Source organism: Neofelis nebulosa, chromosome 2 (assembly GCF_028018385.1).
Source record: "Neofelis nebulosa isolate mNeoNeb1 chromosome 2, mNeoNeb1.pri, whole genome shotgun sequence".
In the NCBI taxonomy this organism is placed as follows: domain Eukaryota; kingdom Metazoa; phylum Chordata; class Mammalia; order Carnivora; family Felidae; genus Neofelis; species Neofelis nebulosa.
The window spans coordinates 218,764,265-218,778,167 of record NC_080783.1 but is presented as its reverse complement, the minus strand read 5'-3'; the positions used below and the strand labels follow the sequence as shown (position 1 = coordinate 218,778,167).

The window sequence follows — 13,903 nt, the reverse complement described above, 5'->3', positions numbered from 1 at the left end:
GGTTAGCCCAGAACCAACTTCCCTAACTCCTCAACAAGGGGCCATGCTGCTCCCAAGGGGTTCCAGAGTGGCTAGGCCAACCTGGGTCAGTGTGAGCTGCAAGGACACAGAGACAAGAGTGCCAAAAATATAGTTCCCCAAGACCCAGCATCCAGATCTGGTGGGAAAGACCCCAAGGCCGGAGTCTGGAGCTGGTGGGCGTCAGGCGCTATGCTTGACACTTGGCTGACATGTTCTCATCCAGCCTCAAAATAGCTCTCCGAAGCAGACGCTTCCATTACACTTCACATGTTGGGGGAAGGGCTCAGAGAGGGTCAGTAATTTTTCCAAAGTCACACAGCAGGTTAACATCAAAGCTGGGATTTGAACCCAAGCCCTGTGATGTCACAGCCCGAGTTGACTTCTCTGCATCTAAGGACCTGCTTTTTCACTGTGGCTTCTGACTCCCAACCCTCTTTACTCTGAGAAGAGCCCCTTTCTCTGAATTTAGGGCAGAAGTAGCAGTCAGCACAAAATTCCCCTCTGACAGAGCTTGACAAAACCCCCTGCACAAGGAAAACAGGTTTGCCCGACCCAGAGCTCCAACCAAAAAGACAATGTTGTGGGGTGAATTGTGTACCCCTCCAAAAGATGCTGAAGTCCTAACCTGAGTACCTGTGAAGGGGACCTCCTCTGAAGACAGGGTCTCTACACATGGTCGAGTTAAGGTGAGGTCATTAGTACGAGTCCTGATCCAACATGACTGATGTCCTTACAAAAAAGGGAAGGGGCGTCTGAGTGGTTCAGTCGGTTAAGCATCCAACTTCAGCTCAGATCACGATCTCACGGTTCATGAGTTCGAGCTCCACATCAGTCTCTGCACTGACAGTGCAGAGCCTGCTTCTCTCTAAGTGAATAAATAAACTCTAGAAAAAGGTGGGACAGAATCTGACATAGAGACACAGGGGGAGCGGCACAGACCAGATTCTTTTTCACAGCTCTCTCAGAAAGAACCCAGCCTGCTGACAGCTTGATCTCAGATTTCTCCAGAACTCTGGGCCAAGAAATATCTGCAGTTTAACCCACACGGTCTGCGGCGCTCAGTTACAGCAACCCTAGCAAACAAACACCAGTGACCAGACCGGGGTTTCTGGAATCAGACAAGTAGAATAACCAGCCACCGACCCAGATGTCCTCGGAAAATGCCACTTTGCCCCCAGACCTCGTTCTGGGAGGAGAGCCGGGCCGGGTCAGGCTGAGTCAGAAGACTCTTGAAAAGTCAGCCCGGCCCTAGACCCAGAGCACCTGCAACTTTAGGCAGGAACGCTGTCTCACCACCTGCCTCGAGGCGGCCCCCAGGTTGGCAGAGGCCAAGGACCCGTGCTGCGGCAGGTGGACGTTCCCACGGACATCTGCATCCATCCAGGCCAGGAAGCCATTTTTCAAAAGCGGAGCGAGTTGAGGAGCTCCGAGCACAGGCACTTAGCGGGGTCACAGAACTGTTTATCTGGAATGATTCTAAATAAAGCCTCAGATTCAGCACGAGCCACTCCTACCGTGGCAACAAGTTTCTGTTATTAAGGAAGAAAGCTCTCAGAGCTGAAGGAGCATGAATATTTGCAAATTCTGTGCAAATTCCACTTTTCTTTCCCCACAAACCAGCTCCTCAAAGAGGCTTTTGGACAGAACCGGCATTCCAATTAGAAGTGCGCACTCGCTGCCTCCATACCAGGGACAAGAGCTCCCCCCTTTGTCACCTGCTGGCCACATGCACACCAGCACCTGCGGGCCTGAGCTGCGGCTTTGCCCTGAGCCCAGACCCCACCACTGGTGGCGTGAGACCACGAGACCGGGGGCCCCTCACCCCCACAGGCCCGGAGCACCCTCCCTGAGGCGGGGGAAGGTGGGAGTCGGTACAAAGGCAAAAAAGCTCTAGACCGTATTGGCCACAGGGTTGGTAGACCAGATGGCTCAGTGATACAACGAACTGGGGAGAAGACGGAGGTGGGGGTGCCACACCCCAGGGCCGGAGGAAGCAGGCAGCAGGGTTGGAAACTACGGGGAGAAGTCCAGGCACCAGCTTAGCACCAGGGGTTGAGTTAGGGAGGGGATGCTTTCTGGAGATGAAGTAACTCAGAGAATTCATACTGACGTCCCCAGGCCAGCCCAGCACCCAATGCACCAGATACTCGAGAAATGTCGGCCAGGGGCGCCTGGGTGGCTCAGTCAGTTGAGCGTCCGACTTCAGCTCAGGTCATGATCTCATGGTTCGTGGGTTCGAGCCCCGCAGTGGGCTCGAGCCCCACAGTGGGCTCGTTGCTGTCAGCCTATCAGCACGGAGTCTGCTTCGGATCCTCTGTCCCCCTCTCTCTCTCTCTCTCTTTCTTTCTTTCTCTCTCTCTCTCTCTCTCTGCCTCTCCCCTGCTCATAGTCACTCTCTCAAAAGATCAATAAAACATTTATTTTTTTAAAAAAAGAAAAGAAAAGAGAAGAAATGCCAGCCATATCTACAGCCTGATCCCTTCAAGTCAGGGTCCTCTGCGTCTGAATCAGCAGAGGCATCCACCCTCTGGCACTAAAGCAGTAGCTGTCTGACTGCAGATCGCCGTGTCCTTTGTCCCTAGAGATGACATTTTTGATCTGCCGCTAGGACAGCCTACACTCGGGGCCCTGAAAGACACCCAACGCACTGAAGAGAAATGAAGAAGGGTTTGAATAAAAGCTAAAGTCGAGGTCGTGGAAAAAGAATGGCTAAAGTGGTTGCCAGGTCTCTGTTAGGACTGACTGTGACATTTAACCACACAACCACCCCTGACGGAAAAACCACCACTACCCCCATTCTGCCACCTGAGACGTCAAAGCAGAAGGAATGATGTCATTTCCCTAAGGCCAGGGTGACACAGCCAGGAGGCAATCCCGGGCCCTCCGGCTCCGAGTCCCGTGCACCCCTGTCCTGACCTGCCTCTGGAGACCCTGTCCCCACCACCTCCCAGGGCCGTGACGCTGTTTGGTTAAGCAACGCTATGGGGTCACTGGAAATGACACCAGACTCCATGGCCCTCCCTAGCTCACGGGGGGACAAACTGAGCCCAGGGAGGAAAGGATCACACACGTCAGCAAACACTGAGTTCCAGAATGTTCTCTACCCTTGCTTTACTGACTGAGCAAGACTATGCAGACAAGCCTGCGAGAAACCCAGCTTCTGACCTGAAAACCTTGGGGGTAAAGCAGCCATGCTGGGAAGCAGCCTGGCTGGCTTAGGGTCTCCAAGGTGACGTGACGGTGGGGTGCATCCTCAGAGAGGATGAGAGGCAGACAAACCCTGTTCAGGACCAAGCCCTGTCCCAGAACAGGACCACAGCCCAGAGCACCTGCTTGCTCATCCAGAGGCCACACCGGCCACTCCTCGAAGAAAGGTGTCGCCCCTGCTGGACAACTGACCTGCCAGAACAAGGAACATCGCCCTGTTGGGACTTCTCGCCACTGAGCTGCACACTCTCACAGAATATTCCACTCCTTGTTCATAGTCTCCCTTTCCTTTCCTCGGACACTTCAGTCTGACATATGAACTGACCCCTGAGAGATGTCACGCCGGGTCATGGAGATGTCAGGGTGCCAGCAGGCAGGCAAGGGGGGCCAAACAGCCGGCTGAAAACACGCCGCCCCCCACGAGCACCTCACACTCCCGGCGCCCTGGGGCCCAGTTCCGGGGAGTGCGTCTCACCGCTTGCGGAGAGACTCAAACGCACAGTCTGGAGCCGGGCAGCTGCCCAGGGCCCCTGCCCGAGGTGGCCACTGCAAACCCAGCGTGTCTGTGAGGCTTCCTGCTGGAGCCTGAAAGTTCAGATCCATTCTGCCTCCCCCTCCTCGTGTACACTCTTCAACAGAAAAATAATGCCGTGCCCCAACCTCGCAGGGAAGCCATCCACACTGGAACTGCCTCTGATTCAGACGGGTGCAACTGCAGGGCAAGACTGTGCACCCCACCTGCCCTGGCACATCTCTCGTCAGTATGTTGGGGGGGGGGGGGGGGGGGCGGGGCTCAGCATGCAGGCACCTGAACTCAAATCTTGGCTCTGCTACTTTCTTGGCCACATGACTTCAAGGAAATAAGGTCACCTCTCTATGCCTCCGTTTTCTTCTCTGTAAAATAGGGCAGTAATGCTGCCTACCTCACTGAGGAAGCTAAATTCTCTAACGCAGGACATGTGCTTAGAGCAGGACTGGGCCCCGTAAGCCACGATGGTTATTTATGAGAACGGTCCCCTGCGGGACGAGGGCGGGATGTCTGGGGAGGGGACTTCAGGGGGCTTCTTTGTAGAGCTCAGGAAGCCACCCAGGTCCTGGCAGACAGGAAAAGGGGGGCGGCAGGGGAGCCCCTGGTCCGCGAACCCACCCCCAGAGGCTGGAGCAGGCAGGGTGACAGGGGAACCTAGGTGCCCACGCTGGTCCTCCAACACGGCTCTGCTCCAGGAGGGGGCTTTCCCTTCCCCACCCCTTCCCCAGCAGCACTGGGACCCCACACGAAGAGGAGCTTCTGAGAGGAGTGGCCGCAGACCTCGCCCTGCTCATGACACTAGAGCTCACACTCTGCGCTGCGTGCCTGAGGGGTCTCCCCCTCGAGCACTCTTCAAGGCCGGGCTTAAGGAGATTCCAAGGCATTCCATAGCGTGCAGCCACTCGGTCAGGGACACAGCCGCTCTGCACTCTGAGCAAGCAAAGGCGGGCTTTCCCCAAAGGTGCGCACTCAAGGACTCCCAGGAAGAGGCAGGGGCGACAGAGGGAGGGTCTTCACATCAGACCCACTCAGGGGCCGCAGCCCGTGGCCCCCACCTCGATCGCCAAAGCCGGCACCAGTGCCCCCTCGTGGTCATCACCCGCCTCTCTGACTCTCGGCTTGCCCTGTGATTGTACTGGCTGCACCAGAATGACCCAGGCTACTCTCCCGCGTCAAGGTCAGCTCATGAGCAGCCTTGATTCCATGTGCCACACTGACCGCCGCCCCCCCCTTGCCACACAGCCCAACCCGTGTACAGGTCTCGGGGCTTCACACTTGAACATCTCTGAAGGCATTGATCTGCCAGCCGACGCACCCATGGCACAGCTGACAAGGACAAGTGACAAGCACTTATGGAGTGCTTCCTGGGCGCCAGAGCTGCTCTGTGTGCTTCAGACGCGCTGTTCTTCCTCAACACGGCCCGCGCGGTAGACACAATACCGTCGCCATGTCTGACGGAGCCAAGGTGCTGCTGGGATGCTGAGGATTGGCCGGAGATCACCGGCACCACCGCCGAGCCCCCGAGGAGCAGGACCGGGCTCCGTGACAAGTGCCCGCCCGCTGGGAGGGGCCGGCAAAACCCACCCCGAAAGGCGGACTCTCGGGCGCTCCGGCCGCGCAAAGTGGGAGCTGAGAAGTCGTCGAGGAAGCCGGTTATCGTATCAGCCACGGCTCAGCCGCCTCCCCCGCGGTCCCTGGGCAGCCGCGCGAGCGAGAACACAGCCCATCCCGGTTCATCTCGACACTTGTCACAGCTCTGGGCCAACTGTTAAAATAACTTTTTGGTTGTTATTACAAAGTAATAGATGTTTATTGCAGAAATTTTAGAAAGTGCAGACAAGCCAAAAGAAGGGAATAAAAATTACCCAAAAGCCCCAAACTGCAAATGTACCACTTGACATGTTTTTGTACATCCTTCCAGTAATTTTCCTCAGCATTCATTTCTATGTTTTTCTAAAATGAGCTCTCTAAAAATGGGCTCACACTTTTCTTCCTGTTTGGCAAAATGCCTTTTCTCCTGAATGTATCGGGACTGTGTGGGGGAGAAAGCTCTCGCCCCTTCTCATCCCGCCCCTCCGTCTCTGCTCCCCGCCAAGGAGGGAAGCTGGCGGGGTCAGAACCCGAGAGGGCTGCATCTCCACATGAGCGGCCGTGAGTTAAGAGATCACACACACACGTGCACATATGCATATATGTGTGTACCCGTGCAGGCACATGCATGCACGTGCACCTATGCCTACATGAATGGGTAGCACATGTGCACACGTCTGCACACATATGCACGTACACACGCACACACACACGCACAGGCATGGCTCATCTCCCGCCCAGGGCTGTCCTTGGGCTTATCTGACCGCATGGCTCCACCCTGGTGTCCTCACAGGCGCACACTGGCACTTTCTTTGCGGGGGGGGGGGGGGGGGGTCTCTGCAGTCCCCAGGGGGGTACATCTGACCTTGAGAGAACAAACGAGCCTTAGTGGGGCCTTGAGCCTGCCTTCCGGGATGCTCTCTGGAGAACCCAGCACGGTGGGCCACGGGTCTGGACACGGCCCGCAAGACCCCCTCCTCTCCCGTGTGCTCCCGCTCACCGAGCACACAGCCACCTCCGGGCTCCTGGCTCCCCTGGCCAAACGGCATCTCAGAGCCCCACCGCCGTCCGGCACTGGTATCTTTACCGCGATGCTTTTGTGTAACGTCATCGTGGGAAACCACAGGGCACCCAGGGCGTGACCCATGTGACCATCCCCTGCTGAGGGACAGACGGAGGGTCCCCGGTTGTCCCGTTAGCACACACAACATCGTGACCAACATCACACGCACCCATGGTTGTTTCTGGGACAGAACTGTGGTGGTAGAGGCAGGGCAGGCCCACGGCGCCTGAGTGGGTGTGATAAGGTGGGGCCACTGCAGGGGGAGGCTCGGGGGACACCAGCAGTTAGGGAAGGAGATGCAGGCCCCTGGGGCCTGGGAAGGACTCTTCTTTAAGTGCAAGGGAGCCACTGAAAGAATCTTCTCTCTGTAGGGAGAGCATGTAGGGGGACTTCCAGCTGTCCCTAACTCATCCCTCGGGTCGCTCCCAATCTCCTCCCCTGTGCCACATTTGTCCTTCTCTCTGTTCTTGCCTGAGCACTGCATCTCGGAGGAGCGTGTAGGCTCCCTGTGGGGAGACCCAGCACAGGGAGGGACCTTCACAAGGAGGCCTCGTGGTCCCAGACCCAGGCCTCGCTGCTGCGTCCCACCTGGGGCATCCCTTCCCGAGACATTCTGCCTCCCACCTCTGCAGAGAGCCTGCCAAGCTTTGAAAGGAGGCGGGAGGGCAGAGCAGCCGGGACAAGCCGTGGGAGAAGAGGCAGCGGGTGCCGGTACCCGGTCTGGCAGGTGCACGCCTTCAGCCTTGTGAGCCCAGGAGCACCTCGGCTGGCCGCCCAAACTGCCACAGAGATGGCTCCTCTCTGTGGCCAGGAAGCGGGGACGCCGGCCGCTGAGGGGCTGGCAGCGACAAGGGAGATCAGATGTCCTCTTACCCCAGGCAGTACTGCGTCAGCAGGGGTCTCACCCCACTGCCTCACGTTTGAGGAAAGCTCACGACCTGGAAGCCTCAGCACCCTGGGACCCCACATCTGGACAACAAAACTGGGTGCTCCTGTTCTCGGCACTGGTGGGACATTCAAACCACACGAGCCTCTGCCCACTCGGGACCTCCCAGCCTGGCCGCACCCCAAACCAGATTGACAGCCCTGTGCTGGCTCCTGGGGATCCCATAAGCCTCCCACAGGGTTAGGGGGTGTGTATGTGTGTGTGTGTGTGTGTGTGTGTGTGTGTGTGTGTGATCATCAGCCTTGACATCAGAACCGAACTTTGGAGTGGGGGGTGGGGGATGCAGGGGTGGTCCCTTCCTGGTTTTGCAGGTGACCGTGCAACTGCCCAGCAACCGGGCCAGAGAGCCCCTGGCCTGGCCCCACGTGGCAGGGAGCCCCATGCTTCCGAGTCCCCTTCCTGGAAACTTCCTAAGGTCTCCCCCAGTTCCTAGAACCAGGCAGAGTGCCCCCAAGAATATTCCAGGGCCTGCAAGAGCCCCCGTTCATCTCCCTTGTGGTGCTCTGACCTTCACCCAGAGCCCAGGATCACCCAGATGCCCCCAAGGAGCTCTGAGACTCATGACTGTGGGGTCATCCTGGAGTCCTGGCTCCAGCTTGGGGCGTGGGTGCCAAGCTGATGGCTCCCTCCAGCCTGTGTGGTGCATGAGACCTGGCCACCAGAACGGTGACTCATGCTGACCGCAGGCTCTGGGCTGCAGACAGTGCCCACCAGCCCAAGGCGCTTGAGTCCCCGTGAGGGCCCGCATGTTGGCTCCTGCCTGGCTCCGTTGTGACCCTGGGCCGGCGTCCTTCATGCCGTGACCCCTCCACTGCTGCACAACAGTCTCCTCCTCTGCAGTCTCCACGCCACAGCAGGACTGGCTGGGTCGGTCTCCTCCAAAGCCTTTTTTCTTCTCTTTTGAAGCACTCATTAGAAATTCACCGGCGTGGAATCAGGCCTACTCACATCCTCCTGAGCTCCCCACCATCCCCTCTCGGACAGACAGTATGAATGCACTATTCTCCTTATCCCTGACACTGATGGACGAGGCGGCACCTGCTAAGAGCTTTCTGATGAGTCAGTACGTCCTTGCTTGGTGCTTCCGACATACATGGACTAACGCTGGACATAAAGCTATTCCATAAACTGCCTTCAAAATATCTTTTCAACTTTTTACGATAACTACAGATTCACATGCGTTTATAAGAAATAATACAGAGATCCCACACGCCCCTCACCCAGTTCTCCCTGGAGGTAGCATCCTGCAAAACTGCAGGACAATATCAAAACCAGGATGTTGACGTTGATACGGTCAAGATCCAGAACATTCCCTTTGCCACCAAATCCCGCCTGCTGGCTCCTTCACAGCCACACCCTCTCCCACGCTCGCCCCTCTTCCATGTGTTGCAACCAGCCCTCTGTTCTCCATTCCTGTAATTTTGTCGTTGCGAGAACGTTACAGAACTGGAACCGTACAGGGTGCTGCCCTTGTGGGACGGGCTCTCTCCACTCCGTGATACTCTCTGGAGACTCATGCAGGCATTGTACACACAGCACTGAGGGGCGCTATTCCCCCACGGGTGTGCGGGTACCACGTTTCACTTAACCCTAAGTGGTAGAAGGACATCTGGCTTGTCTCCAGGGCCGATTTGATTTGCTGACTGCAAACCAAGCTGCTATAAACACCCGCGTGCAGGTATTTGTGTGAACATAAGTCTTCGTTTCTCTCTGGGATGAATGCCCAGGAGTGGAGTCCCTGCAGTGTGTGGGAGTTGCCCGTTTAGGTTTTTGAGAAACTGCCCAGCCACTGTCCAGAGTGGCCCTACTCTTTTACATTCCCACCAGCGGCATATGAGGATTCCAGTTTCTCCACAGCCTTCCCAGCATTTGGTATTGTCACCGTTTTTCTCTTTTTAGCTATTCGGGAAGATGTGTAGGGACAGTTCTTGACAATTTTAACTTACACTTCCCTAAAGAATAATCAAGTTGAATGGTGCTGTTTGCCACCTGTGTATCTTCTTTGGTGAAATGTCACCACTCTTTTCCCATGTTCTAATGGGGTAGTTTGCTTTTTGACTGTTGAGTTTTGGGAGGTCTTTATATACATAAGATACTATTCCTTTGTCAGATATGTGGTTTGCAAACATTTGCTCCCGCTGTACAGGTTCTCTTTTCATCCTCTTGACAGGCCCTTTCAAAGAGCAAAATTTTTTCATTTTGATGAAGCCAAATTTGCCAGTTTTCCTTTAATCATGCTTTTGGTGTCAAATCTGAGAACCCTTTGCCTGGCCTAGATCCCAAAGATTTTTCTATTTTTTTCTGTTTCATATTTTTTTTATTTTACACTTAGGTCCATAATTGATTTTAGTTAATTTCTGCGTAAAATGTGAGATTTAGTTCAAGGTTCATTTTTTGCCTCTGGATGTCCAATTCTCCAGTACTGTTTGTTGAAAAAGCTATCTTTCTTCCTTTGAATTGTTCTTGCACCTTTGTCAAAAATCAGTTGGACGTGTCTGTGGTCTTTTTCTGGGTCTCTATTCTGTTGCATTGATTTGTGTGACTTTTTCTTTGCCACTGTAATACAATCTTGATTATGGTTGCTCAGGTCATGATCTCACGGTTCGTGGGTTCAAGCCCCGCGTCGGGCTCTGTGCTGACAGCTCAGCGCCTGGAGCCTGCTTCGGAGTCTGTGTCTCCCTCTCTCTCTGCCCCTCCCCAACTCATTTTCTTTCTCTCTCTCTCTCTCTCTCTCTCTCTCTCTCTCTCAAAAATAAGTAAACATTAAAGATTTTTTAAATGAGCAAACATCCTGGAGTTTGGATGGCCCATGCTGGCCAGAGCAGGGTTAGGTGTAGAAAGGAATTTCCAGCCCAATCCTGAGTGCCAAGAATTAAAGGATGGGGCTGGTTCCCAGCTTCCTTTCCCAAAGCCAGGAACAGGCCCTAAGAAAGCCAGTCGGTTTCAGTGGAAACACACCTCCTTTTCAGGGTCCTCCCTGAGCCCTACCTTAAAGTACTCCTTTAGCTAAAGAAGCATTGATCTCACTATGTTCCTGGAAGGCACAGTGACATTTGGGGTCTCCCTAGAGCAATGTCAGCTCAGAGCCAGTGTCCAGTAGTCCCCAAAAGGTCTGTTTCCCTTTCCCCAATACCCAGTCTTGCTGGGAAAGGGCCATAGTCCCTTTGGGGAAGACTGGCAGAAAGATAAATGATATAAATTTCTGGCAGTGGGGCAGGGTCTTTCCTCAAGGGGACCCAGTCCCCCCTTCACTCAAGGGGCTCTGGGCCTCTGAGCCAACTCAAGTCTGGGATTGATGGGGCCTGAGACGCTGTGTCTACCTGCCCTCAGGTGACTGACCCCACTGGCTCCCCTCCAAGGAGAGGATTCTCGCTTGCCTGGCTTCCTCGAACTGTGACAGGAACAGAGAGGGACACAGGCAAGCCATACACACAGCCGCGTAGGGAAAGACCCTGCCCAGCTGAGGTGAGGAGACCAGGTCACCCCTCCCGGACCAGGCAAGGAGGAAAACACCACACAGCAGGAAAGCTGGCCCAGAGGAGGCAGCTCCGACAGAGACCTCCCTCCCTCTCCACCCCCAATCGCAGCCCTTTGCAGGAGGATCAGGCCGGTGAGAGGCCACTTGCCAGCCCAAAAAGGGAGACTTGAGGCTGGCCATGCCCACTGGGAAGGAGGAGGTGACCGCACCTCGGGTTCTCACAGTGCCCAGTCCTTACGCAGCTCTCCCACAGAACCAGCTCGGGGGTGGGGAAAACAGAGGCTCCCTTCCCAAGGGGGCAGGAGGGCTGTGGATGGCGTGCTGTGCCTGCCCTAACCCATACTCGCACTGACCCCCAAGCCCACTGCCCTGGGTCCGGAACGAGAGCCACCTGCTGAACCCAGACGTGGCTCACTGTGACTCAAGGACTCTCCTCCTTTGCTTTTGTTTAGTGTGTCTGTTCCCAGGGGAGGTGGGGGGGGGGTGTGATTTTCTTTTTATCAGCTCCCTCTCTTTGCATTATAAATGTGCCTTTTACAAACATCAGGAAACACGGAAAAAGAAAAAAAAAACACTGATCATTTTACCGCCCTCATAAAAACATAAAGTAATATAAACTGCGTAACAGAAAGCCTAGAACACGAAAGAAAGAAGGAAAATCCGAAGGTGAACGCAACTTAAGACAAATCCCCAGCTCTGGCATCCTTGCTCTCTGCCTTCTGGGGGCTGCGTGGGGCTCACTGCCCGGTGCCCTTGCAGCTGCCCAACCTCCTCATGCTCACGCTCAGTCCCTGGCTGTCACTAAGTCTCCATGGATTTTCCCGTGCTGGGAATTCCACAGTAAATGGAATTAGACAGTATGTGGTCTTTGTGGCTGAACTGCAGCATTTCTGTATCTCAACACAGGTAGACGGCACGTTCGGTCCACAGCAAGAACACCCGTCCCTTGTCCTTTCTTTCTTATAAAGCCTACGATCCTTCTGTCAGTGAACCCAATACTTGGTCATGTCCAGCCTGCTGGACCAACTGAAGACGTCGAGTGGGATCGGCCATCCGAAGCCATGGCGGGTCCCTCCACTAGAGGGTTTCCACCTTGGCACTCTCGACACTTGGGGTGACACCATGTTATGGGTGGCCATCCGCCATGGGATGTTTCACCGCGTCCCTGAGCTGCGGCCACAGGTGCAGGAGCAAGGGCACTCTGTGGGGGGCAGCTGGGCATGGCACGAGGAGCCTGGGCACCGGGCTCAGACCAGCCAGGCTGGAATCTCGGCTCCTTAAAGGTCGGCTCACCCTCGTTCCCGATTTTACCTGAGGGGCCCACCTTTCCAAACATGCACCTGCCTAGAACGACAGGAAAGAGAGCCAACTGCAGGCTCAGATGCTCCACAAGGCCCCTGCTGGCACTTCCATCCCAGGCCCCCAACCTGGCCTTCACCCACCCGGGCTCCAGAAGGCGGCCCCACCCTCTGACAGTAGGGCCGGGCCCTTTCAGCACAAGCAAATTCAATCAGTGGAAGAAGCTTCCACAGCAAAGGGACAGCTGTGACATTTGCAAGCCAAGCCCCTCCTGGCAGCCAGCCTCTAGGACTAGTTCCAGCCAAATGTGTTTCTTTTATTTTTCAAAAGGCAAATAAATGGGTCAGAAGCCAACGAGGGGAACTGGAAGCTTCCCCTGGAGGATAAGTTCCAAAGGAAAAAGTTAGAGGCTCGATTAAGGAAGATTTAATGAGTTAGAAAGAGATCAGAAAGAGGACAAACCCAGGGCATAAATCAAATATTAATCATCGTAAAGGCAAGGCTCACTAAGGCACAAATCAATAGCACTGGGCGGACTTGCAAACATCCGCCTCTCTGAAGAGCTTCCAGAAATCTGGGGCTAAAATGCAGGGGAGCAGGGATCCGGAGGAGGAAGAGAGAGTCTCCTGTAGCCAGGAGTCACGAGGCATCGCTGGAAACTAAGGGAACCCTGGGGGCTGTCTGCTGTCCCTTGGAGCTGGTCTTCCCCAAAGAGGCTGGGCCAGGAGCTCTGGGCCCCTCTTCATCCCTCATTCTGCTCCAGACCCTCCTCTGGGCAGGGTCTTGTCCTAGGCAATGACATGTGTCATTTCAGCCTATCATTACTCTCTTGTGCCACCAAGAAGACAGAGGCTAGAAGAGGTGAAGTCCAGCGGAGGAGACAGAATTCCAAGCTGGGCCCTTTGGTTCGAATCCCTCCCTCCTTCCAGGCCCCATGCCGCCCCCACCCTGCCCAGGGCAGCCTGCACCCCAGCTAGAGACGGCGGGCAGCCCATCACTGTGCACAGCTGAAGGAAGGGAGCCTCCCCTCACCCATGTCGACCCCATCCCAGTCTTGCTCTCCGAGCTCCCCATCCACCCGTCCTTGCTCAGGGCACCAACCCCTCACCCTCCAGGAAAGGCTTTGGTCATCTTCCAAGCAAGACAGCAGAGGCTTATGGGGCGCACTCACCTTGCCTTGGCACTGACTACTTCCAGGGGGCCAACCGTGTGTGCACCTGCTCCCTCTGCCAATCCTCAGGTCAGGCTGGAAGTGCTGGAACGCTGAGGCCCCTGGGACCGGCTCCCTCACCCGCTGGCTGCTGTATTCGGCTGCTGGATCGGCTGTAACAAAGGCCCACAAACTGGGGGTGTTTAAATAGCAGAAATCTATTCTTTCACCTTCTGGAGGCCAGGAGTCTGAAATCAAGGTGTGGGCAGGACCACGCTCTCTGCAGGCTCCGGGGGGGGGGGGGGGGGGGGGGGCGGGGATCCCTCCTGCCTCTTCAGCTTCCCATAGCTCCAGGTGTTCCAAGCTCTGCTCCAACCTCTGCACTGTCTCCACATGGCCTTCTTCCCTCGTCCCTCTGTCTCTTTTCTTCTTTTTTAGTGACCCTAGTCATTAGATTAGGGTCCACTCAAACCCACTATGTCCTAGTCTCAACCTGATTTCATTGGCGAAGACTCTATTTCCAATACGATCACACTGACAGATATCGGGTTAGGACTTCATATCTTTTGGGGGACACAAGTCAACCCCTTCAGCTGGTGGAGCTCAGAAATGTGTTCTCC

At 55.4% G+C, this 13,903-nt stretch overlaps 1 long non-coding RNA gene across 1 annotated transcript in view; it reads right to left on the bottom strand.

Annotated features, from left to right (window-relative positions):
• LOC131505584 (uncharacterized) overlaps nt 1–13,578 on the bottom strand; it is a 37,567-nt gene extending 23,989 nt beyond the window's left edge. Inside the window, exon 1 of the long non-coding RNA XR_009258472.1 lies at nt 13,305–13,578. This is a non-coding gene — a long non-coding RNA (uncharacterized LOC131505584). The remainder of the gene's footprint in view (nt 1–13,304) is intronic.
• Between the last annotated feature and the right edge of the window lie 325 nt (nt 13,579–13,903).